This window comes from Chelonia mydas, chromosome 3 (genome assembly GCF_015237465.2).
Source record: "Chelonia mydas isolate rCheMyd1 chromosome 3, rCheMyd1.pri.v2, whole genome shotgun sequence".
Taxonomy (NCBI): Eukaryota; Metazoa; Chordata; order Testudines; family Cheloniidae; genus Chelonia; species Chelonia mydas.
Genome location: NC_057851.1, coordinates 186,337,740 through 186,362,835, shown reverse-complemented (window position 1 = coordinate 186,362,835; position 25,096 = coordinate 186,337,740).

Below are 25,096 nucleotides of genomic sequence, written 5' to 3'. Positions count from 1 at the left end.
TTGCTCGAAGGGGGACTAGCACACAGAACAAGGAATCGCTGGAACCCTTTCCAAAGGTTTGGACGGGTTATATAAACTTTGAATAAGCATCTGTACTTTTGGATACCTCAAATTTCAAAGCATTGATGGTTCTCTCATCGTTAGTAAGAACTAGCTCACATCTCCTACTCACTGAGCTGCTGCTGCTCTCTTAATAAGCTGACTCCTTATCTGTCTCGTAGACCCCATCATAGTAACACTGCTACAAAGAACCTCAATTACATCATGGGGGGTGCAAACAGATTGACATGAGGAACTCCTATAGTCTGAGTACAACCAGGAACAATAGTGAATTAGTAGCTCAGCACCCAATCTGCATGCTGAAGGTCACCTAAACTGATATAGCCTCAGCAGTGCCCACTCTCTACCCTCGCTGGGCTCCTTTTTTATTCTGCACATTTGAGAGCACAGAAGTGGGTGCATTGTGAGCCTAAGATTTATTTCCACTTAATATCTCCGAGTGGTTAGCTTACTTGTGCTGATTTGTCGCCTCTGCTCAGACTTGTGCGGGAGAGCATCAAGCTTGCACTCCCTGTTGCACAGTCCACACAAGCTTGCAAAATCAAGGTCAGAATATCACTTGAGTTCCTTGTGGGGGCAAGCTGTCCCTGAGGCATGTGACTGTGGGGGTGCTCATCATTTCACCCATCACATGATTAACTCCTGCCCATGTTGAATCCACCTACGCACATCAACAACACTCTGTCAGACTGGCGGTGTAGTCTGGACTTGGGTGACTGATCACCATAGGGGAGATTTTCAAAGGCATTAATGGCAGCTAGTGGCCCAAATCCCATCAACCTTCAGTGCAAGCCAGGCCTCTAGCTGCCCTCTGGGCCTTTGAAGGTATCCCCCAGTATAACAAATTGACTATGTTTACTTTGTTCCCCTTTCTTATAATGTGCACATGATCATAACTGAAACAAAGATCAATCTTAAATTCAAACAATAGGAAAAAAGACAAAAGACAAAGCTGATGGTGTGCACTCCACGCACACAGTCCTTAGCTCTCATATGCACTGCAATTCTAAGATGAGTAAACTGGAGATCATCTACACTGAAAACTGGCCCAAACCAACACACCCAGATTCAAACACCCCCAAACTTTACTGTGTCTTTAGCACCAAGCACAGATTTGTTACCTAGTTCCATCTCTACTTGCAAACAACATTGACAATGCAATTTGCTTCAGCAATAGTTCTGAATACTCCAAACCGAGAAGCTAAGAAGGAGCTGAGCAAATAGGAAATTAAAAACATACCTTTCTTGAAATTATGTTGGTCTCCCGAAGTCAAAGCAGCCAGTTCCTGCCCTGCTTTTGTCACAGCCAGCACCATGTTGGAAAATTAGAGCATTAACAAGGAACCTCAGAGCAAGTATAAAGCCAGCCTGAAGAAAGTCAGGTATGTGGTAGTTTTCAAAGTCGCAGAGACAGAACATGACAGGTCTATGAGTGACCTAAAAAAGAAAAAAAAATCTTTCATTTATTATTTAAAATGGTGTACCATCATGATCTTTTCCATTTCAATAGCACATTTTATTTAAAGCTTTCAAAGTGTGTCACAAATTATTTTTAAAAACAGCCACCTCTGGGCTGGAATACAACAGCTGTTTAATAGCTCACAACACAGTATTCAACAGCTTACGCTAGCAGGTCACTTCGAACGGAAACATACAGTAATTTAAGTATAGTATCCTATTCTTCAGGAAAGTGCCTTCAGATTTTTAATGAACAAAAGTGACAAAGAGCTTATCTCATCTACATCTCATTTTATAGATAGCATCTCCAGAAGCATAAAGCCCCCGGTACAGAGAGAGGGTACTGGTTCACTACTTATTCAGAGGGGTAAGAAAGCCACCTACTCACACAAGAACGACACTTTCTGCCTCACCTAAGTGCTCCTTGGAGGTTTCCTGTGCAAGCCTTAACTGGTCCATCTGTGTTTAGCATGTGTTATTTGACGGGCGTTCTGCAAATTCAGGCAAATATTGATGAAATAAATAGAATGTATTGTTTTATTTGACGGTTCCCTTTTACCAAACTTGAGATAGAACAGCAGCTAAGGTTGCCAGGTGTCCAGTTTTTGACCAGAACACCCGGTCAAAAAGCACATGCTGCCATCTCTGCTTCTCTAAGATTATACACCATTAGGTGAGCACCACCTGAAGAAGGGCACACTTGTTAACGCTAGATGACAAACTGAGACGAACAATCAGAGCCGCTGATCAACATCAACAGGAGCCGCTCCTATCTCCCTGGCTACGGAATGAACCAGAAAGGGCTGTTTTAATGATAACAAGAATGTGCTTGAGTGTGTGGGACTCACAGCAGCTGTCTCAGTGGCAGTTCCGAACCTGAATCTCAGAATCCTGAATCTGAGGAGGAGAGGGTAAAAGACTATGCTAACAGGGACTTCAGCAGAAAACAGAGTGTAGAGAAGGAATGGTAGTTAAAAGACACAAAACAGCAACAGCTTTGACTCACAGAAAGTATATTGCTCAGACTCCTGGAAGCCTGTGTAAGCTGGGGTGATAACAAAAGCTACAAAATCAACATGATCGTCTGAAGTGTGGAAGTTTCTTTAGCTACAGGTGATGTACATAAGGCTATATGTAATAAAAGATTGCTCTACAAAAGTCCAAAGCCACTACATGCTCCTTGACAACAAAATAAAGTTTCAAAGCATTCAAAATAAAAGTTTTTAATCATACGTGTTGAATTATAACCCCATTCATGTGGCCTTGCTTCTTTTGTAAGCATGAGAAGTAAGGCAGCTGCACTGTGCAAATGGCATCCTCAAGTGAAACACTAGAAAAAGAAATTGGTCCAATATTTTCATGCTTGGCCCTTTCTCAAAATAAATAATCTGTATCTATTTCAAAGGAAGAACAAGCCTAATGTATTTATTTATTATTGTAATACTTTTTTTGAAAACTAGGAAGATGATTCTGATTTTATTTTAAAGTCACCATTCATTGATTGATTTATCTTTATCACTTATTGTGGGCAACAGCTAATAAGATTTAATTCAGGGCCTCTAGCAAATAACCTAATAAAGGCTTCTGGGCAAAAGAGCAGATGAGACTTAGATGGATGAAAAGCTAAAATTCTACATATATGGGGGCTTCTTTGTTTTTGTTTTTTGTCACAAGCTACTTCCACCACAAAGGAGGATTATTACCTCAGCTACACTCCCTCTCCTCCCAACCGCAGTCATTTATCATTCTAGAATACATGTAAGTCCCAGGGGGGGTTACCAAAAAGTAGAGTAGCTCAAAGATGCTCCCTTGTTTGGATTTTTTCAGCTGCTTTGACTTCAGAGTCCCTCCCACTGGGATGGACAGAATGTGGGTCATCTAAACTTCTCTATCTGTTCTGAGTTGTAGATGGACAGCATTATGTGTCAGAAGTGATGAAAGTCACAGCCTGTGGAGAAGAGCAGCTGCTTGCCCAGCAGGAAGCCCAAATGCTCCCCTGCTGACTGAGGCAGTTTATTTCACCTGAAGTAAACTTAGCCTTTGTTCCCCAGTTTATGAACTGTCACTAATTTACAGTATCCCAGTGGGGGCGCTATGCTTAAAGATGTGAACTTGTGGTAAAGAAAGGGGAGGAAGAAAAACCTCTGTGAGAACTGTATAATCCAGCATGACTTTGAGGGGGGGTTTATAAAACATCCTTATGAAGCTCACTCTCTCTCTCTCTCTCTCTCTCTCACCCATTCAAAATTAAGGAACTATGGGCCTAATCCAAAGCCGGCTGAAGTTGCTGAAGAGTCTGTCATGGAATTCAGTGGGCTTTGAATCAGAATCCAGATGAACCAGAAAAACAAAATACCTGCATTCAGTCTGAGGACATGCACATTCATATTTTGCTGTGTTTTTCAATCAATGCCATTAAGACCACCTGTGGCGGTACTAGTAGACACTGTTGTTATACAAGTGATCTAAACCAAACAAAAACAAACCACAAAAACAAATAAAGAAAAACCTGCAAAAGGCAATTTGACCTGTAGGGCCTGCTTGATTTTGACTAAATATTTACTTTGGAGGCGCTTAAAAAAATAGAAAGAGAAAAGAAAAAGAAAAATCACCTAATTACCTTCATGACCTCACTTGTGATTTTCACATCCCCTCAGTCTTATGCAAGTGTCGCGGGGCTCTGTCGAACAGTGAGAGGCATCTCGGTGATGGATAACCTGGCATAGGGAGAAATTATTCTGTAGCTGAACCTGTACTACTGATGAGTTATCTGTAATTTGTTCTTCCTCCAAAATTAATCTAGCATTTGGTTCTTGAAACGGACGAACAGCCTCATAAATAATACACTTCTCAATGTTAATACAACCAAAAACATTGAGACTGACCTAAAAAGGACAACGTTCGTCTGATGTTTTCTTTTACTCTAAACAAATTCTCCTTCTTTTTAAGATTCTTACTTAAAAAAACCCCAAAACAAAAAAATCATGCCTGAGTGTAACTGCTAGTGAGCCTTTGGTTTTTACTGAATCTAGCTTGAATCAACTGCCATCCCCTCCAACTCAGAATCTTTCATAGTAGGTAGAACCCCTTTAAAAACCTTGTAATGTCAATGGGTAATTTTTTCAAAAGCACCTGAGTGATTTGGGAGTTTGTCTCATTTTCAAAAGTGACTTAGGAACTTAGACTAAGTCTCACTGAAAGTTAATGGGATTTAGAAGCCAGATTTTAATTGATTTTAATGAGAGTTAGGTGGTTAAACACTTTTAAAAATCAGGGCCTAGTTTCCTAAATCACTTAAGTGCTTTTGAAAAATTTACCCAATGCCTCTTTTCTGCAAGGAGATCCCTCTCCCTTTGACCAACACATATACTTTCCTGTGATCATATTCTGTGAGGCAGCTCCTCTTCCCATTTACTCTCTCATGGGAATGGCTCTTTTTTTCTCATTCTGTACCATGATCCTACTTCTTACCAAGACCCCCACAATGTAACAATGAAAGATTTCCAGAGGTGAGAAATTTAAGATGTATAAAATATTTCCCTACTATGTGATGGGGGGGAAATGGTACCTTCAATTACTGTTTTATTTGACTTCAGGCTCAGGCACTCAGGTGCCTATGCAATAGAAGCCAAAATAAATTCCTAAGACACTGACCAATAGCCCACTGAAGTTCATGGAAATATTCTCACTGACTGCAGTTTGCTTTGGATCAGACCCCATATAAACAAATAGGTAGCAACAAATGAAAAGGCTCCAGCTTCAGAGAGAAACTTTAGCACAGGATGTACAAACTATTAGGGATAATTTACAAATCCAAAGGTACCGTAAAGATGTTGTGCCTTTGGTTCTTCCAGACCTATATGATTCTCTGAGGCTAGAGTTACTGGATGCACTCCGTTAAGCTCAAAGTGGTATGTCATGTGATGTAGAATAGACCTATTAACGTTACCTTAGATCAGTTTAAAAATACTTACACTTACTCTATCAATATGGAAAGGAATCTAAGGTGGTGTGATTTAACACACCAAATATCAGAAGAAAGAGTAAGGTGTACATTAAAACAGAGGACCATCTAGCATCATCTGGCACCATCTTCCATTCTCCTGTTAGTTATTTGCACACACCTCTCTCTTGAACCCTTGGAATGCAAGGTACACCAATTTATCCCTTAATTTAAGTGTGGTAAGAGGCAGAAAAAAGTATAATTTACACCAATTTGGACACTTTCTAGATGACTTAAATTTGTTTAGATGTAGATTCACCTCTGCCTTTCCCCCTCCAAGTCCTAGGCTAGAGATCACATTTACACTATTATCCTGATTTCTCAGACCAATCAGACCAATCACAGAGGAAAGGTTGTAGGAAGATTATATGCTGTAACTTGACATTTTATTTCTTCGTTGACAAGGTGCCCTACATTTGTTTAATTTTTGTCCTAAAATGAAAAGTACAGTTGTTGAAGGAAGGGTTTAGGAGAGTTTTTTGCATACTATATCTCCCACCACACATACTGGAATGCTATTTGAATATAGCATTTGGGGATGGTATATCTTAGTCCTGAAGATTTACAAAGGTGCCTAAATACTTCTGTAAATTTGGCCTGAAGTAGTTAATAATGGAAACATTTGTTCTGAGCATTTGTCCTGAACAGTGAGGCATGGCCTACATTAAAAACTTAGGACAACGTAGCTACATGGCTCGGGTCCCAACAGGATGATCTTTTCTCTACCTTAGTCACACAGAGAGGTTTTTATTTATTATTGTTCCTTCTGAATAAACTGATAGAAAATTTTTCAAACAAAAAAATTCTCTATCTGTTTTTTGTGACTTTCTAACTATTCACATAGCTAAGTAAAATATATTTTAAAAATCGTTTGATTACATTGGAGAAAAAAATGCCAAACTTTGATCCAGCCTCAATCTTACTGAAAGTCAACAGAAGTTTTGCCATTCACTTCAATGGGAGGAGGATCTGTCCCATGGCAGAGCTGGGGACAAAGTTTTTTTCACAGCGGCAAGTTTCCGCCAGTGTTCTGGAAACCCTCTTTTATTTTCATAAAATCATCATTTCTTCACCCAGGAGACAATTTTGGCACTGGTCTATAATACAGTCTGTTCTTTGGGTTCAGGGATTTGCAATCTTGTTTTGCAACATCTTTAATAAAATGAAAACTTGGAATACCTGCCTACAACAACCCCAGAAACATTTACTTTACCGAAAAAAGCAAACTTGCTTGAATAATTTCCCCAAAAGGCCAAGTATTCATCTAACCATATCTAGAATCCTTTCGAACTCACATTTAATATTACTCTGTCATGATTTTACGGTTTAATCCCAGTTATTAAACTATTTATTGTGACTAATAATAAAAAATATGGACAAATGCTACACTGTCAATGCTTTAACCTCAGAGCAAACTCTGGAAAGTGGGCCCCTTGCCTTCTGTTAGGAAACGAGGGGTGCAGTTTGAAATCCAAAATTTCACGGAAAACCTGCCAGATTTGATGAAAATATTGGCAATTTTACCAGTTTTCCATTGTAATTCCCCAACCACTATAACTTACAAATCCAATTTTTCTATTACCAAAAAAGAACTTCTGTTCAAGAGTGTAAACTGACAAAACATATATAAAGCTGGTTGAAAATTACATTTTTTCCCAGGAAAATGTTTAACAAACACAAATTTTTATCATTTTTGTAAAAAACAAACAAAAAAAACTTTGCTTTTTTGAGTTATTTGTGTGGGTGGGGAAGTCTAACCATTTTCAATTTTTTCATCAAAAAGCAAACCTTTTACACAAAAATGAAATATAGTTTTTGCGAAAAAATTAATTTAATTCATAAGCTGTTTTCTGCTAAAAAAAAAAATCTACAGAAATTTTCAGCCACCTCTCATAAACACACACCAGGCATGAAAACAAACTACAAACTCCCTACAGCAGCACCTTTGCATCTCCAGCAGAACAGACTTGAACCTTGCCCATGCACTTTATGGCATGGGATTGGATTGATTTGTCAAAATCTAAATGCAAATACAGAATGAATCCATATCATGATTCATTGACTGCTGAGCCATATGCATTAGAGCTAGGTTAGTGAAACAGAAAGTTAACTTTCAAAATAATTGACTTAAAATAAAATCTAAAGCACTAATTTTGTATGTTAGAACACTTCCTTTCTGATTCCAGTATAGTATTCTCATTTCAGACATCAAGGTAAAAGTCATTATTTCAAACTCATTTTACCTATGCTATTTAATTTGTTTCTCCTGTTCATTTATTCCAAATAACAAAAAAAAAAAACCCACTAAATTAGTTATCATCATGCACAGAAATGTACAAAACTGTTTGAAATCTTGTCTCTCTTTAGATTTTTGGATAGTCACTCACGGCCAGGTTCAGTTGTCCAGGATCATTTTAAACAGTCCCTACATGTAGGAACCTTTCTAGACTCAAGATATGTGTAAGTTAGAGTGCTGGTCAAAATTTTCCAAATTTCAATTTACCAGTGCAATTTTTCATCAAAACTTCAAGTTTTGACAAAAGTAAATGGGATGGATTTTTTTCACCAAAAAAATCCCATTTTTTCCACTCGCACTATTATGTGAAGAGATTACCAGTGGGAAAGGATACTGAGGAATTGCTTCAATTCTGTTTCCTGCACGGATGATGCAATTGGTATATTTTAGAACTGTTTTTTACCAATGTTTTTTAACTCACCAAATTGCTACTGGATTTAAATGCTGAAAAAAGCTTAAAACATTGTAAATTTGTGCAGCATGCTCAGGAAGTTATTCATTAGCAGCAACTGCTCTCCATTATATCCTCTTACTGGCAACATGAACATGATGCCTCTAGGATGTGGCCTCCTCTTAGAGAGAAGAGATTAAGTATTTTCAACCATTTCCCCACTCAAAATGGAACATTCCAGCCTCAGGAGACATATCTCCATTCAGGGAACAGGAGCAAACTCACTCCTCTCTCACTAAAATGTCTGCAAGTTATACTTATCTACCCTGAGACTCTTGTAGCCTATTCGAGTAGCTGAAGTCGAAGTATCTTAGTTCGAGTTACCGGGCTGTCCTCACAGCGGTGAGTCGACCGCGGTGGCTCCCCCATCGACTCCCCTTACTCCTCCTGTCGAGGTGGAATACTGGCATCGCTCCCCGATAGATCAATCACTGCCCGCCGAGCTGGTGGGTAGTGAAGACATACCCTTAAGACACAAGCTTTGGGGGGCTATCAGAACTGCCTCCAGTTAGCACTTTGGGGACTCTGAACTTCCAGGCATGCTGCAGTTGTGGATAGACAGATGCGATAGGAGGAGATGCCACAACTGTTAAAGTGACACTAAATAGAGATGGAATCATAGCAATAATAATACTTGGCACTTTTCACCCCAATTAGAGAGATGGGTCCTGTCCAGGCAGGCCACACAAAAAACAGTTCAACTTGCAAGTCACACACTCTTACTGAGATTCATTTAAAAGTGTGTGATATGAAAACAATGTACTAGATATCGTCTTTTTTTTTAAAAAATGAAAGGAGGTGGAGGGTTGGCCCAGAGGAAAATCTCAGCTTTTAAATTTTCTCTTGTGATATATAGATGATGATGATGATAATGATGATGACGATAGAGTCTCATGTTGATGTCAACATACAAGGATTCAGCAAACACTATATGCAAATATGTACATGGGAGGTCAGACCCATTTGAGAAATGCAAACATGGTTACATGTGGGACAGACAAGATTGTCCCTGACCACGGCAGGCCATTCTATCCTTGCTTTTGCCGTTCATGTTTTTCACATAAGGTGTTAATGTGTCTAGCTTCAATGTGGTTAATGGTGACATGACAAATCTGTTGCCACCTTGCTCTGTCGTGGGCTGTTGGTTTCCACTTGCTGGTATCAACCTGACATGCTTTCAAGTTTGACTTCAGTGTGTCTTTATATCATTTCTACTAGTCACCATGAGAACAGGTGCCTTACTTTAGTTGACCTTAAAATATGACCTTGGGTATTCTCGACTTGGTCATACGAACAAGTTGTCCAGACCAAAGCAGCTGAGCTTTTATGATCATGCTTTGAATGTCAGTCATCTGATGAGGAGAAGGATTTCAAAATTGGCAATTTTGTCCCACCATTTGATCCTGCAAACAGACAGAAGACTTATCAAATTGATCAAGTTTCCTAATATGGCTGCAATATGTTGTCCATGTCAAACAATCATATAGAAGTGCTGTAAGTATGACTGCCCCATAGACATTTAGCACAGTGCTTATTTAGGCATCCCTGTCATTCCATAGGCAAGTCAACAGCATTCCAAATGCAGACCTGGCTTTGGCTATGCACTGGATAATCTCAGAATCAATTGTGGCATTCTGTGACAGCACACTCCCTAAGTAACAAAACTTCTCCATGGACTTGAAAGGAGCATTGTTGATCTTAATAACTGGGTAGCCATGAGCACCCCCTGGCACAGCTTAGTACAGTACTTCAATTGTCTTTAGGTTGATTGTGAAACCAAAACGATTCACTGCACAAGTAAAATGATCAGTCATAAATTGAATGTCATCAATTAAGTGAGCAACCAGCTCACAGTCATCAGCCATTTTCTTTTCCTGCCACTGGTTTTTCATTTGCCGAAGTCTGGTCTGAACCATCTGTTTTACTTGATGATATGCAGCCTTCCTAGCTGCTGAATCTTTGTTCACGATGTTAGCTTGATGGGTAGCATGCAATTAGCGATGTAGCAACTACAAAAGCCAGCATATATTGGAGTTATCCTCATCAAACCAGTCCTGATGTTTCCCCTTAAAGCCAAGAACTTCAGAAGACATATTACATCCTGTGTCCCAAAAAGTTTCCAGGCTGTCTAAATGTTCACTGAGACTTCTGTAACTGAGGAAAATGCTTCTATATATTTCTGCTGCAATTCAAACAGTTCGTCACAGTTTTCCAGGCTTGAAATATTGATCTGCTTCACTAGCTTGAGTTGCTGTCTAGTTGCTTGAGCACACTATGGAGGGATATTTGACTTCTCACAAGTCTATGGTCTGACCAGCAGTCAGTGCCTCTCATGATGCAAATGAGCCTGACATAGAGGATATCTCTTTGGGGTACAATAATGTAACTGGTCATGAGCCAGTGACTTGGAATAGGGTGCATCCAGGTCATCTTATACTTCTTGGCCTGTTGAAACACTGTGTTGGTGATGACTAGGTTATATCTGGTATCTGAAAAGTAGTAGCAAGCTATGTGAGTTCACATTACCAACTCCATGATGACCTATCCCATTGTCCTATCATGCACAGTCACGACCAACCTGGGCACTGAAATAACTGAAAATGATCAGCATATCATTACATGGGAGCAATCTGATGATGCCATCAAGGGCTTGATAGAAGTCCTCCTTATCTTTGTCTGTATGGATCATTGCTGGTGCATATGTGCTGATAACAGAAGCATAATAACCTTTAGCAAGGCCAATGTGGCAGAGCACAAGTCCGTCATTAAAACCCTTCAGCAGTGATTCAAATTTGCAGGCAGTCAAAAAGTGGATGGCAAATCCTCAGATTTGCCAGCGAAAGACGTAACCAGCACTCACTTCTTCTAGATGTAACTTACCAGCAAGATTTGTCTGGCCCAGTGCAGCAGTATCTATATTGTACAGCGCCAGTACTCTACCAAGTATAATGGTTCTAGGCTGGGGCCCATCGCCTCTGTTGAGGAGTGTGTGAACATTCCAAATTGCAAAATGTATTTGGGCTTTCCTTATATTTAGAACATGAAAAAGCCGAAGGACCAGTCAGGTGCAGCACTTGGACAGGTTTGGATGGGGTAAACATTTTTTGAGATCTTTTTCCATCCCCTTCACCATTCGAGGAGAGCAGCACTGTTTCTAGATAGGACTGCTTTGACATCTAATAAGGATATGAACATGGCATCTGCTCCAGCCTGTGACAAACAACCATCACTCACAGGCCACTTGTGTGCAGGACTGCGACGAAGCTGCCAGCAGCATCCTGTGCCTATCTCCATCACCATGCCTCCATTGCCACAGGACTTGGATTAAGAGGTTACAGAGTCAGGGCTGCATTGCTGAATCACCTGCACCACATAGTGGGAAAGCTGTGTGCAGTTCCAGTCTCACTCTCTCCTCCACGTGAGCCGTGTGCCTTTTTGGTGCAGTGGCTCCAGTGAGTAGGGAGACAAACGTGGATGCAGGTTTAAGTTTGGAGTTGCTTCTCCTAGTGAATGCTGTTGACCCCTCGTGGTTCCTCCACCTTTACAAAGTTACTTCTGGAAGGGCAATTACACGGCCTTGTAAATTGTAATTCACTGCGGGCTTATCGGATGGCAGTCTACGTTTGCCATGTCCAGTTCCATTTTGGGCACCTGTGGTATTTTTTTAAGAGGCAGAGGTGCCACCTGCTGCTCCCCCACACATTGTTGCTACTGCTGTCAGATTGTCTGTGACTGCTTATTTGACATGCTTCTCTGCTTATGTTGCAACTACCCTCTATATTTGGAGGGTGTTCCACTATCCACAACCCGTGGACATGCTTGTTGACCAATGACGTTGCCCCTGGGAAGATGCAAAACTGTTACATCTTCCCAGGGTATGTCTACACTATAATCTTAACCCATGCTCCCACATGGGTTTTGGCTCCAATCCCCCTAACAAAACCCTGAACACATGCTTATTTGTATATGGAATCCATGCTTGTTTGCACGGTTGTGGGTATAGGTTAAAGCCCAGGCTGTGCTTTAGTTCAGGCTGGAACTCACCTCCTGAGTAAGAACACAGGAAAGATGCTGACAGCCCTCTAATGCCCTTCCCACAGTTTCCCCCAAGGGACACAAGTTCTCCCGCCACTGACAGACTTGATGAGGAAAGAATCTTAGAGCATCTCAGCACAAAGAACTTTGGGATATGCCCTGAGACACACAGAGATGAGTGTAGTAGTGGGGACACAGTAACATGGGTACAGATTTGGAGAGGGAACATTCACACTCCGGCTAGGCTAACTCAAATGCTCAGATCTTGGGTGCTGAGCACCTAGAATACCTATGCAGTATATTCATACCTAACTGGGAGAAGAGGATGTGGCTTCTTCTCAATGTCTATTTTCAGCAGCAGTCATTAGCAGAGTAGGCCACTACTCACTCAGTCCCTGGGAGTTAATGTAATCTTTCAGTTCAAACCAGCACCGGAATCAAGAGTCTTAATTCAGACCCCATGGTCTTCCTCCAGTGTTAAACAGAGACCTAAGGCTGGACTACCAGAGGAACTTGTATAGGATTTTCAGGACCTGCAATTAGAGTCAATGTTTAGGTAATTCAATTCCAATCACTTCAGATTGCTTGCATTTACCAGAACACAAAATGGAAAGGCATGGATTAGTCAGAGCCTCACCCATTCGCTGCTGCCAGATCTCCATTTCCTTCTTTAGAAATTAGAAAGAAAACATTTAACCAAAAGGATTAACACTGAAAATGAGTCACTTCAATACTTTCAAGTGCAAACAGCACAGTTTGGTATCTTCTTAGCTTATTAACATCCTGTCTGATTTTATATTTTTGATGCCAAATATTTGTACATTTTAACTAGCCCTATTTGGTATTGACAATCAAACTGGCCAACAAAACTTGGCATCTATATTCCAGCTATATTTGCATCTTCATTTTTTTATTACTACAGAATACACTATTCCACTTAGTTGTTTTTATGGACACACTTGTTTAGAAGGTGATTATCAGTTAATACATATTCCTGTCACTAAGGTCAGCATCAGTGACTGAATCTGCACAGGAGGCCAATCTGATGAGTAAAATGGTGTCATATTAACATAGCATGCAATTTTCAAAAGTCCTCAGCATCTGGCCTAACTCTGCTGCCATTGCATTCAATGATCAAACTCCCATTGCATTCAGCGAAGGGTAGATTTATGTACCCTGATCACTTTTGAAAATTCTACCCATGTCACTTTCAGAGTAGAACCACGCTAAACACTTCCATACAACTCCAGTCACATTATGATTCACAGTATATAATGGACAAATTATGCTTTATTTACTATTATATATAGACATTTATAGAGTTAGAATATGAGGGTGTGGCAGAAGGGTTTTATTTGCAAGAATATGGGATGAGTATATTACTCACGAGTGGTTAAGCCATTTGCAAGTAACGTAGTCATACTAAATGAATTCTAGTATTCACTGTTATTTCAAAAACAATTGTGATTATTTGAAAGCTGCTCAGAAAGTTGAGAATTTTAGAAGTAATCCTGGCAGAGATGGACCAATGACCTGAGGTAGCAAATGTGCATAATGAAGAGAATTTAGCACATGGTTTTGCAACTACAGAAACTCAAAATTCCTGGATAGGATAGGAAGGAAAAAGGAAGTTTTCTCTATTTTCTTGAATTATTTCTCCCTTTTTCCTATGATTTTTGGCATCATAGCTAATTACCTGATTTTTATATAGCAACTTTCCAATATTATTTTGTCCTTCTGTTGTAAGAATATTGAATCCTTTGGGACAGACTTTCTACTGTACCAGTCTGAAGGAAAACCTTCAGGTGCACATTCTGAGCTGCATATGCACAGATTCGTGTTTGCTAGGAAACAAGTGACTGCTCACTTATGTGCAAAAATGAACTGATGAATCAGCTTTAGCTTCCCACAAACATTAATATTTTGATTCATAACCAACATCAACATATGAGAAACCTATGTATTTTAGAAACCTAAGTATATCATTATTTTTGAGTGGCATAACCTTATTTCTGCCAATTATTGGCATTCTAGCAAACTGTAGTAAAATTATATTGATTTTTAGAATTGCTGATGATAGGCTCGTATTATGCTATAAGTTACAGATCAGAACTGCAGATCAGAGACATCAGTGCACTCTAACCAGTGAGCCGGTGCCATAGGCATCGAAGTGTTCATGTACAACCATATGGGAAGAAGAGAACTGAGTGCTTCCTGCTGTAGCACCATCTGTTGGCTATATAAAGACATACAAGGCTATGAAAAGGGAATATTGGCCTCTGAAATATCTTTGACTTCTCAGCTCCAACATTTGAAGTGCCCTCAGAGTAAGGTTAAAGAGCTAATTTAAATATGATCAATCTGAAACTTCCTGGGGTATTTCCAAATCTATTCTTCTAAGCAGGACTTGGATTTGTTTTTCGTTAACTTTTTCAGTACCTGTTGGAATCCCTTTTTTTTTTTTTTACAACTTATTTACTTCTAGATGCTTTATGAATTGATGTTAGAACTGCGTTCTAAATTTTAAATTGTTATTTAGTTGATGGTGTCATTCTAAATATTATGAGTGGGATTGTCAAAAGTGTTCAGAGTTGAACTAACTCTGCTCCCACTGAAGTCAAAGACAAAACTCCTACTAGCAGAGATAGCTTATTAGCTTCGCAGTGCACTGCGTGCTTGTAAAAGTCTGACTGTACAATTTTAAAAAAAGAAAAAACAAAAGAGCTGGGATTGCATCCAAAGCTTCATGAGAAAGACTATTAAGAAATAGATGTATTTCACAGTCCACCTGATTTCAGTCTGACATTGTGCACTACAAACTCAAGGTTTCCAAAGCTACATTTTCTGAAATTCCTTGTCATTGGAAAGATGGTCAAGTCTCTCCATATCTAGTAATTGCATTGAAAATGTCCTCTTGATCAAAAACCTCATCTATAAGAACTTATTTAACGTCTCCCGTGGCACTCAAATAACTGAGACTGTATTGCATAAGGGCTAATCTTGCAAATCTTTGAAAAGTGTTGACTACTCTCATGAGTAAGGCTTTGGAGGATCAAGCCACACACAATATATATGGGAAACATTCATTAAAAATAACTAGATCAAATACAACCAATTATTTTCAAGGATTGGTATTAAAAATAAATATATTTCAATGGTAAATAAAGTCTCTTAATACATATAATGTAGAGCTTTTTTCTAATGAAGTATTACCAACATTTACCAATATTTGATAATGATCATCCATCCAGCCTGAAACCACAAATAAAAAAAATATAACCTATATTTCTTTCTTTCTTTCTTTCTTTCTGTCTGTCTGTCTTTCTTTCTTTCTTTCTTTCATTTTAGGTTTCCGTCATATGTGTATACATACATGTGCCCACATATCAGCCTCATTAAAGGCTGAAATAAAATAAATAGAAATAAAATAATTTAATTTTGCAACCATTCCTAACAACTATTTCTCTGTATGAGGCATACCTGTCCACCACTTAAAATTCTGCACAATCAGGATGAAGCTGAACTCACATTTTGTAAAAAAAAAAAAAAAAAAAAAGGAAAAAAAAAGTTTCTTCTACATCAATTACCAGGAGAAAAAGAAGAGCATGCAAAAGTCAGGACATTTTAAAAAAGAAAAAGGGGGCGATGGGGTTAAGGCAAGGCCACACTGCATGTCCTATATATTTTATGGTGTATGTGCAATACTTTAAGACCTGATCCTACAAAAACATACCTGAATAGCCACATGAATAGTTCCATTGCATGATTACTCATGGCAATAAATATTGTTCCTGGAGTAGGTGCTCAGGATGCCGAAGTGCTAGCTACTACAGTGTCTTGAAGACATACCTACTTTGGGAACGGAGCAGTGCAGGCTGGGTTGTGTTACTATGAGGTGGGGCTGGAGTGAGGGGGTGGATCAGCAGCAGCAAGGAAGAAAAAGGGTTTTCCTTTCTTCCTTCCTTCCCTCTGAGTCCTAGCTACCATGGGATTTTTCAAACTTATATTGTTGTTTCTCACCTGATGGATTTACACTGATATTTCAATCTGAACTTCTGGAGGGAAATAGGTTTTTTTCTCCCACTTTTCTTTTACTCAGAAATGGCTGAATTGATGTTTCATCTCTAACATGGAATACTTTGGCCTGAGAATAACTTTTTCAAGGAAATTCCTAACATCTGAAAAGGGAAGGCTATAGTAGAAACTGGACATTAACCTTTTGTTTTTATTGACTATTGTATGTGCCCCTAGAGGTACTGTTTGGGCACATAAATCTTAACAATAGTGTTCTTTACCAAGAAAGCCAGCCAGACAGGTTAGAGATATACACCCATATGTTTTATTTTCTTCTTGGATTACTAAATACAGGTATGCTGTGTATTAGGCTCAATGGAACATTTATCAGAATTTGACACCTGAAATGTACGCTTAGGGCTGGATGGCTTAAGGGCAGCATTGCATGACCTACAAAATCAAGCTGAACAATGCAAAGAGACAAGAATCAGTGGGGTTAATCTTAAGAAAAACATTAGTATTGCCAAATGTTTCTATTTTTCCATCTGTAACAAACCTGTAGAATTTCCAAGAGACATCTTTTAAAGTTAATAGTGTAATTTGCTAAATGCACAATATTGGAGGTACCATACAGGGATGAGTGCAAACCACAAAATAAGGATAAAGTAATGTATTCTATCAGAAACTATATGGGAACTTTCTCTTAAAACTAAAATCTGAGCAATTTGAAATGACACTTTAGGATCCTAATCCACACTTCCAGCTCACAGCCCAAATATCAGGTTGTGCACTAGTTATACACCAGGAGAGCAACAAGGAGGAGGAATAGCTACAATCCTAACACACCCTCTTTACGGTAGGGCTGGGAAGGGTAGAACAGGTGGATCCTCATAGCAGGAAACATCCTGTTCTACCTCCTACACTCTCTTAGCCTATTGCTACCCTGTTCCAACCCAAACCTGTGGACTGAATATAAGAAGCTTTTATGGCATAGAACTCCATGCCATTCAGATGTGTCACTCCCACCCTCAAATCTCCCCACCCCTTGCCCAGTGAAACCACATGGGTTCCTTTGCCAGGGGTCCTCTGCACCAGAGGAAAGGCAGGATTTGCTCCTACAACCTTCATTTAAAATCATTGTTTACCTGAAGTACAATGCAGTCTGTGTTTCATAAATCATGTTATTTGTTACAAAATTTTCAAACTAAATTGTTTCCCTTTTCTGGTAAAAGCTCATAGCATGTGTCATAAAAAGCATAAAGAAAGCCATTTGATTTTATAGCATGTGTTATCATCTACCAAAGTTCAAAAAGACAGCTTTTTGGATTCCTTTCATAAGTGTACCTGCATCTTTCTCTCGCTCTGTTAATAATGAGCTCTTTAGTTAGACAAAGAGGCAGGCGACTACATAACTGGCAAATTAAGGTTTCATATACATTTCTGGTGTATTTAAGTCTGCTACTTGTCAGCATTTGAAAGGAGGAAACACTTTTGCCTGCGTGTTGGTAATTGGTGCCTAATACAGGCAACAATTAAAACCCTAACCCTAAATCCTAACGCTAACTAGATACTAGTAATTTTACTAAGAAACATACAGTGTGATGTGGCTCAAACAAAACTAAACCTTCCGTACAATGAGGAAAAACTGTAGATACTAACATACCTGCAGTATTAGAGCTTTCACTCAGCAGACCGATCTAACATCAAATCATCTTGTAACAACCCTGAAGACAATTAATAAATTATATAAGATCTTCCTTTGGGAAGAAGACTGGATTTCTCCATTAAGACCACTGCAGCGGGATAACATTATTAAAAGTATATCACCCAGTAAAAAGGACTACCACTTCCGGAAAATTCTTTCACTTGAGCACAAACTTTATATCAAGGCAATCATTTTAACGTAGCATACTAAATTACTCCAGAGTTCATTCCACACGCGGCACCATAACATCCATTCCATTTCCCAACTATTCATCATCTGCTATGCTGTATCTCCAATTGCATTTTTTTACTCCTCTTGCTAACTTTATTTTCTAATTCTCTAAACAAAGGATTAATTAGCAGTCTGCTGCATAGTATTTCCTGCTTAACATGCCCTCTTCCTCCTTTATTTCCATATTTATATTTTGGATATCTATTAAATGGAGCAAGTAATAATTCACCAAAAATGCTTTTTGGGGGGAAATGAAACAGTTTGTGAATTTGGGCCAATTTCGGTGAACAGTTTCAGGGGGGTGAAGAAACACCACGGCTCCAAAAAAAAACCCTGAACAAACATGAAAAAAGTCAAAAAGTTTCATTTTGATCATTTTGACATGTTTTGTTATGACAATTCTGAAATGTTTTGACTTTTCATTATGAAATGGTGTTTTGTTTTGAAATTGAACAAATCTTTTTAAAAGGGTGAAAAATGTCTGAAAACAGCGCAAAATAAAAAACTGAAAACAATTTGTTTGATAAAAAAAGGTGGCTTTTGTTTTTGGTTTTCCCCCCTCACAAAAACAAACAAACAAACAAACAAACAAACAATTGTTTTGGGTAGAATGAAACATTTCACTTGACCCAAAACAACTTTTTTTTTTGGTCAAACAAAAATGAAAAACTTAAGAACATAAGAACGGCCATAGTGGGTCAGACCAAAGGTCCATCTAGCCCAGTAGCCTGTCTTCTGACAGTGGCCAAAACTAGGTGCCCCAGAGGGAATGAACAGAACAGGTAATCAGCAAGTGATCCATCCCCTGTCGTCCATTCCCAGCTTCTGGCAAACAGAGGCTAGGGACACCATCCCTGCCCATCCTGGCTAATAGCCATTGATGGACCTATCCTCCATGAATTTATCTAGTTTTTTTTTAACCCTGTTTTAGTCTTGGCCTTCACAACATCCTCTGGCAAGGAGTTCCACAGCTTGATTGTGCGTTGTGTGAAGAAATACTTCCTTTTGTTTGTTTTACATGTGCTGCCTATTAATTTCATTTGGTGACCCCTGGTTCTTGTGTTATGAGAAGGAGTAAATAACACTTCCTTATTTACTTTCTCCACACAAGTCATGATTTTATAGACCTCTATCATATCCCCCCTTATTTCACCTGGAAAAATCCCTCACAAAACTCCCCTGTTAGCCGCTCCTGTTTGCTTCAGTACCTAATCTAATTTTTCCCCAAGATTTTTTGGTTCAGCCCCCAAACTGAAAAATCAATTCTTCTCTCAGCTCTAGTATTAAATGCTAGCAGTCCATTAACTGTTCTGGGAAGCAAAACTTTTTCTCATGGGCTGTATTACATTTTAGAGCCAGATTTTCAGACATTGGCCTCCTTTTTGGCAGGCACAACTAAGGTTACTTAGATGCACAAATCCCTAAATCATGGGCATAATTTGGGTCTTATACATAAATGTGTCCTACAGAGAGATCTGGTTAAGACTGGACTGAAAACTTGACCTTTAATGTATGTAAAGAAACATTCTAATACACGTTATGCTATTGTCTTTACACCAAAATGCTCACATTAAGCAAACCAAATGCCCAGCCACTTGGCTGCATGCTGTGCCATTGTTTTATTAACTTATGATTTCACAATAGAATGACAGTACGTACATAACTTGAACTAAAAACAGTATTAAAATACAGTCAAAGAAAAAAAAAGTCATGTCTTTGTAATTTATGAAAAAGAGGGGAGGGGTCAAAGATGCAGATGAAACCTGAGTTACCTTCCCTAAATTTTCCTATTCGTTACGGCTAAAACTTACCTCTACCACATAAAGCCCAAGACACTGGGATTTATGGAGGACACTCAGTGGAACTTGGAGCAGAATAGATTCTCCCCTGACAATCTGCTGGAAGACTGTGGAGATATAATGCTGACCATTCACAGTTGTTACTTCAGCCCGTGGACTGGGTTAGGGGTCACTGCTCCTTACTCTTTATGTAAGCAGTGTCAGGATGAGCTCCACCCTGACATCTGGTGGTGAGGTGTGGCAAGTTGTGGAAAAGAACTTCAGGGGCCGATCTCATTTGCATAGGCACACCCACCCCACCTAGAATGAGGCCATAGCTGCCCAAATGGTCACTTTGGCTGCTGTGGGATCCCCAGTGTCTCTGTTATTGGGGCAGGAAGAATAAATTGTTATTACCCTGATTATGGGAACTGTGCTTGGAACTGTACTTGGCCTTTTGTTACGGTGGAGGGACTCACCATCAACTAAGTGGCACTCGCTAGGCAAGGGTCATGGGTTCCAAAACTCTCTGAATTGAGAGAGGCTGGGGACAAGTATTAATACTTGGTGGAATGGGCCCCTTGGTGAGGGCCTTACATGCTAATTGCACTTCCTCCTCTCTCCACTGTGGAATATCAGAGCTAATTTTGATTTCATTAGGAGTCTAGTTACAGGCTGCTGAACTCTCTTTGGGCTAACAGTGCACCAGCACTGAGGCTCCCCTACTACAAGCTGAATTCACCAAAGAGCTGAACTGACTAAGAGCTGAAATCACTGAGCGTTGTGTTAAGTAGTGGGGGAGCCTGAAGATATATTGTGGAGCAGTTTGCGGGATGGCTGGAGTGCCTTGTGGACAGGCTGGTGGAGCAGTTCGTGGGACGGCGGGAGCTGCTTGTGGGCCATGGAGCGGAGCTGAGCAAAGGAATTCATGGGGCGGCTCGTGGAGCGGAGCAGAGCGAAGGCCTATGGAGCTGTGGGGTGGTCAGCTTCAGATCATGTAAGGTGCCTCTTACCCCCATCCCATCTCCACCCAGGTTGGGAGGTAAAGCTCCGCAGATAAACTTTCGAACTCTGGGGCTGCCCTGACCAGGGACAGACACTTTTGGGTCATTGGACTTTTGGGACTTTGGGTGATTTGGGGTTGCTGGACTCAAAAACCAAAGGGAAAGGGGCATGCCCCAATTTGCTTGGGGTGGGTTTTTTTTTGCTCATGGGTTGTGTTATGAATCCTGTTGGTGGTGTTTCCCCAACATAATGCCACATTGTTTCTCTCTGTTATTAAAAGGCTTTTTTTTTTTTGCTACACTCAGACTATGTGCTTGTGAAAGGGGAAGTATTGCCTCTTGGAGGCGCCCAGCGGGGGTGGTATATATTTGTCCCAGATCACTGGGTGGGGGCTCGAGCCAGTTTGCATTGTGTTATTGGAATGGATCTCCTAGATATTGAACCCGGCCCTTGTTCCTGCCAACTCTGACGGGCAGAAGGGTTACATTTATATTTAAAGTCAACACCTGACTATATGCTTTCACAGAGACTCCATAAGCCCACACCAAAACCTCCCATATATGTCCTAGCTTGCAAATGACCAGTATGGAGCCCCCTTCTTCAGTACACAAAGGGTGGTGACCCTTTTTGCAACCTGCATGGAACTTGGAGGGAGGAGCACAGGTTGCAGGAGGAAAAATTTGGAGGAGGCACCAGGAAGTTAGTCTTTAGTCATATGATGAGAATGCTAGCTCAATTGCAACATCTCTATAAATAATTCTTTTAATAGCGAGCCAGTTTTACAAGCATGGAGTCCTTTTATGTTATTATCCACCATGCAGCCAATCTATCCTCAGCTACCCATTCAGCTGTAGAGGGTTTTAGATAGCTCCTCGCACTATGAATAAGTTTCTTGGGAGATGCTGAGTGCTCACAACTCCTGATGAAATCAGGATTAGGTGTTTTCTGCTCAGGCAACATATACTGAAGCAAAGATAGGCTGTTTGAATAAAGGGGCTTATTCAAGGCTAGTAGATCGTCATCATGCAGAAAGATGTTGTCTTCCTTCATGTCCCACCTCATGAGAGGGAACCTTCAGAAATGGTTACCCAGGTTAAGAAATAATGTCATTTTCCACCATGTCCTTTCAAGGGTGACCCATGCATCAGACGTGGTATGAAATAGTGTGTGGGGGCCATTGCATCTATGTACCAGGTTGCATATTTAACTATCCCATGATGACTTCATAAAGTTATACATGCCCCTTGTACTTCCAGGCTTTACTACTTTCATGCACTCTTAGTAGGGCTTCCAGCAGGTCTTCTCTGCCACTTACACAGTCTAGACTGTACAGCATGACTACTCACAGGGTCAAACTGCTGTTACCATATTATAAACACCCTGTTTATACAGTTCTATAAAATGGCAGATTGGTTTTAAGATAGCCCTGCCAGTTTGCAGCCACTTAATGGGAAGGGGTATGAGTATATCTGAGATTTCCTATGTGAGCCTTGTCTTGGTGAGCATCTCTACTCTGAGACCACCCACCTTTTAGGGGTTCAATTGTCATGTCAAAAGTTGGCAAGCAAATGAATCATGGCTGTGGTAGCTGTTAGAATGTGGAATTTGTTCCGTTGAGAAATCCACCACCTCCTCAGTTCAGAATACAAAATTTCCCAAAGTTTATTTTTTCCAAGGTGTTTTTAAACGTGATGACTGTCAGCCCCTGTTTAGGAACTCTGCTGACCCTCATAACCAATTTTTTTTTGTGCTTGCTTGGCTAAATATATATAGTTGCGTTTATGGCTCAGTGCCTCAATGAGGTATGAGACTGTATACAATTAAAATATATCATCATTTTAGCACATAACCAAAAATAATAGAAATAATTTATTTCAGACTTTTAACCCTATATTTGGACAATCATGCTTTACAACAATCATCTTTGTTGTGACCCTGGCGAATGTCATATGTATTTTTTAATGTAACCTTAACTTTCCTTTCTGTATCTCTGATGTGGAATACCATGGGCACATTTAGTCAAATCGTCCTTCAGAGGTCTTTTGTGCATGAGGCTTTTTTCCCCTTTATGCTTGAGAAGACCTCATAGGCTCAGCTTTAGGGAAAGTAAAAGAGTTAAACTTTCTTTGTTCCTTTCTGTTAGCTGAATTTGTGTTGTGGGCTTCTGTTGGGAACACTGCATTTCGTTAGCTGGCTATGGGCTGAAATACATGATGATAATTCAGAGAGTTGGGTGCATCTTGGTATTAAATAATATATATGGTTCTGCAGATGTTTTTTACCCTATACTTCACTGTCTGTCTATGCTAGAGGAAGGACAGGAAACATTGGATGTGGTTTAATTAGACCACAATTTTATTATTAACTGTGTGGAAGTACCGAGCAGATAAAAGGGTACTGTGCAGGTAATCCCATGATCATTTCAATATATACCCAGAGGACTTTTGTCAGCCCCTGCCCTCCCCTTTCGCATTCTGGTCCCCAGACCACCCACTGCAGGGACCTTACCATCCAAGTTCTGCATAGGTAACTGATTGAATGGCCCTGCAACCCTGTTCTCATTTAATTCCCATGCTATCTTTTCTTTTACAATATGGCCCATTCCCCCTCAGGACTTCACATTTTTAGACATCACATGCATTCTTTTCCCCGTAAAGGGAACCCTAAACCCTCGCCCCCCATCCCTGCCTGTGTTTTGTTCCCCAGATTCTGCCCCTGCCTCCATGGGCCTGCAAGTGGCACCTGGCCTACTCCCCATCCTGTTCCCCCACTGCAACTTTCACCTGCTGCTCTGGCAAGAGCAGGCTGAAAGGGCCCCAAAGCACATTTCACAAGCATGCCTAAATTTGCAGATGCTACAAAAAAAATTGCATTCATTGAATGCCCAGAAAATGTCATTATGTGCTTCAGGCCTGTCAGGCCTGCTATGGAATGAACAGGCCACTGTCCATATGGACTTTGGACCCCTGTGGCGTCATCCACTCCAACCACAGCGTATGAGGTGGTATGTCCCGCCTGATCCCAGTTTATGTTGCTGCCCTCAGTCTAAACTGTTTGTCATAGTTAAACCAAGCCTGATTATATCTATATATTTAAACAATACGGGACTTATGTCCAGGTAGCCCTCTGCAATAACTCCCCCATAGATCAAGAAGGCAGCCTCCCAAATTTCCCATGTTGTAGTCATAGAATCATAGAATATCAGGGTTGGAAGAGACCTCAGGAGGTCATCTAGTCCAATCCCCTGCTCAAAGCAGGACCAACACCAACTAAATCATCCTAGCCAAGGCTTTGTCAAGGTGGGCCTTAAAAACTTCTAAGGATGGAGATTCCACCACCTCCCTAGTTGACCCATTCCAGCGCGTCACCACTCTCCTAGTGAAATAGTGTTTCCTAATATCCAACCTAGACCTCCCCCACTGCAACTTGAGACCATTGCTTCTTGTTCTGTCATCTGAGACCACTGAGAACAGCTGAGATCCATCCTCTTTGGAACCCCCCTTCAGGTAATTGAAGGCTGCTATCAAATCCCCCCTCACTCTTCTCTTCTGCAGTCACCCTGGGCCACTTGGGCATTTCATTGCCCTGCTTGCTCTGACCCAGCTTATTGTCTGTCAGTATCTCCCTGTGCAACAAGGATAATATGCCCACATGTCCACCCCTCTCAATTTTATCCCTAGTAGTACTGAGAAAGTGAACTCCCGTTGGGTCAGCCAGCCCAGCATAACCATGCTTGAGATTGCTTGTTGGGGCAGTTCTATCCCACGAATTTACAGTCCTTGGCAATGGGTGAGTTGAAAGGTGCCCAACCCCAACCCCCCATTAAGAGCTCCCACTCCCTGGTGAGGGGACTGCCCTACCTGACTATCACCTGTATCCCAAACTCGAGCCCATGCTGGGCCTGCATTACAACCACGTCCCAACCCCAAACCCATGGGTGCTCCCAGTTGCTGCAACAACTGAAGGTTAGCTTGTAACAGCTGAGTAATACCATTAGCACCCACAGAAGAAGTGTGTCTACCCCAGACATCTTTGATACAGCTCCTAGGACATCTGATCC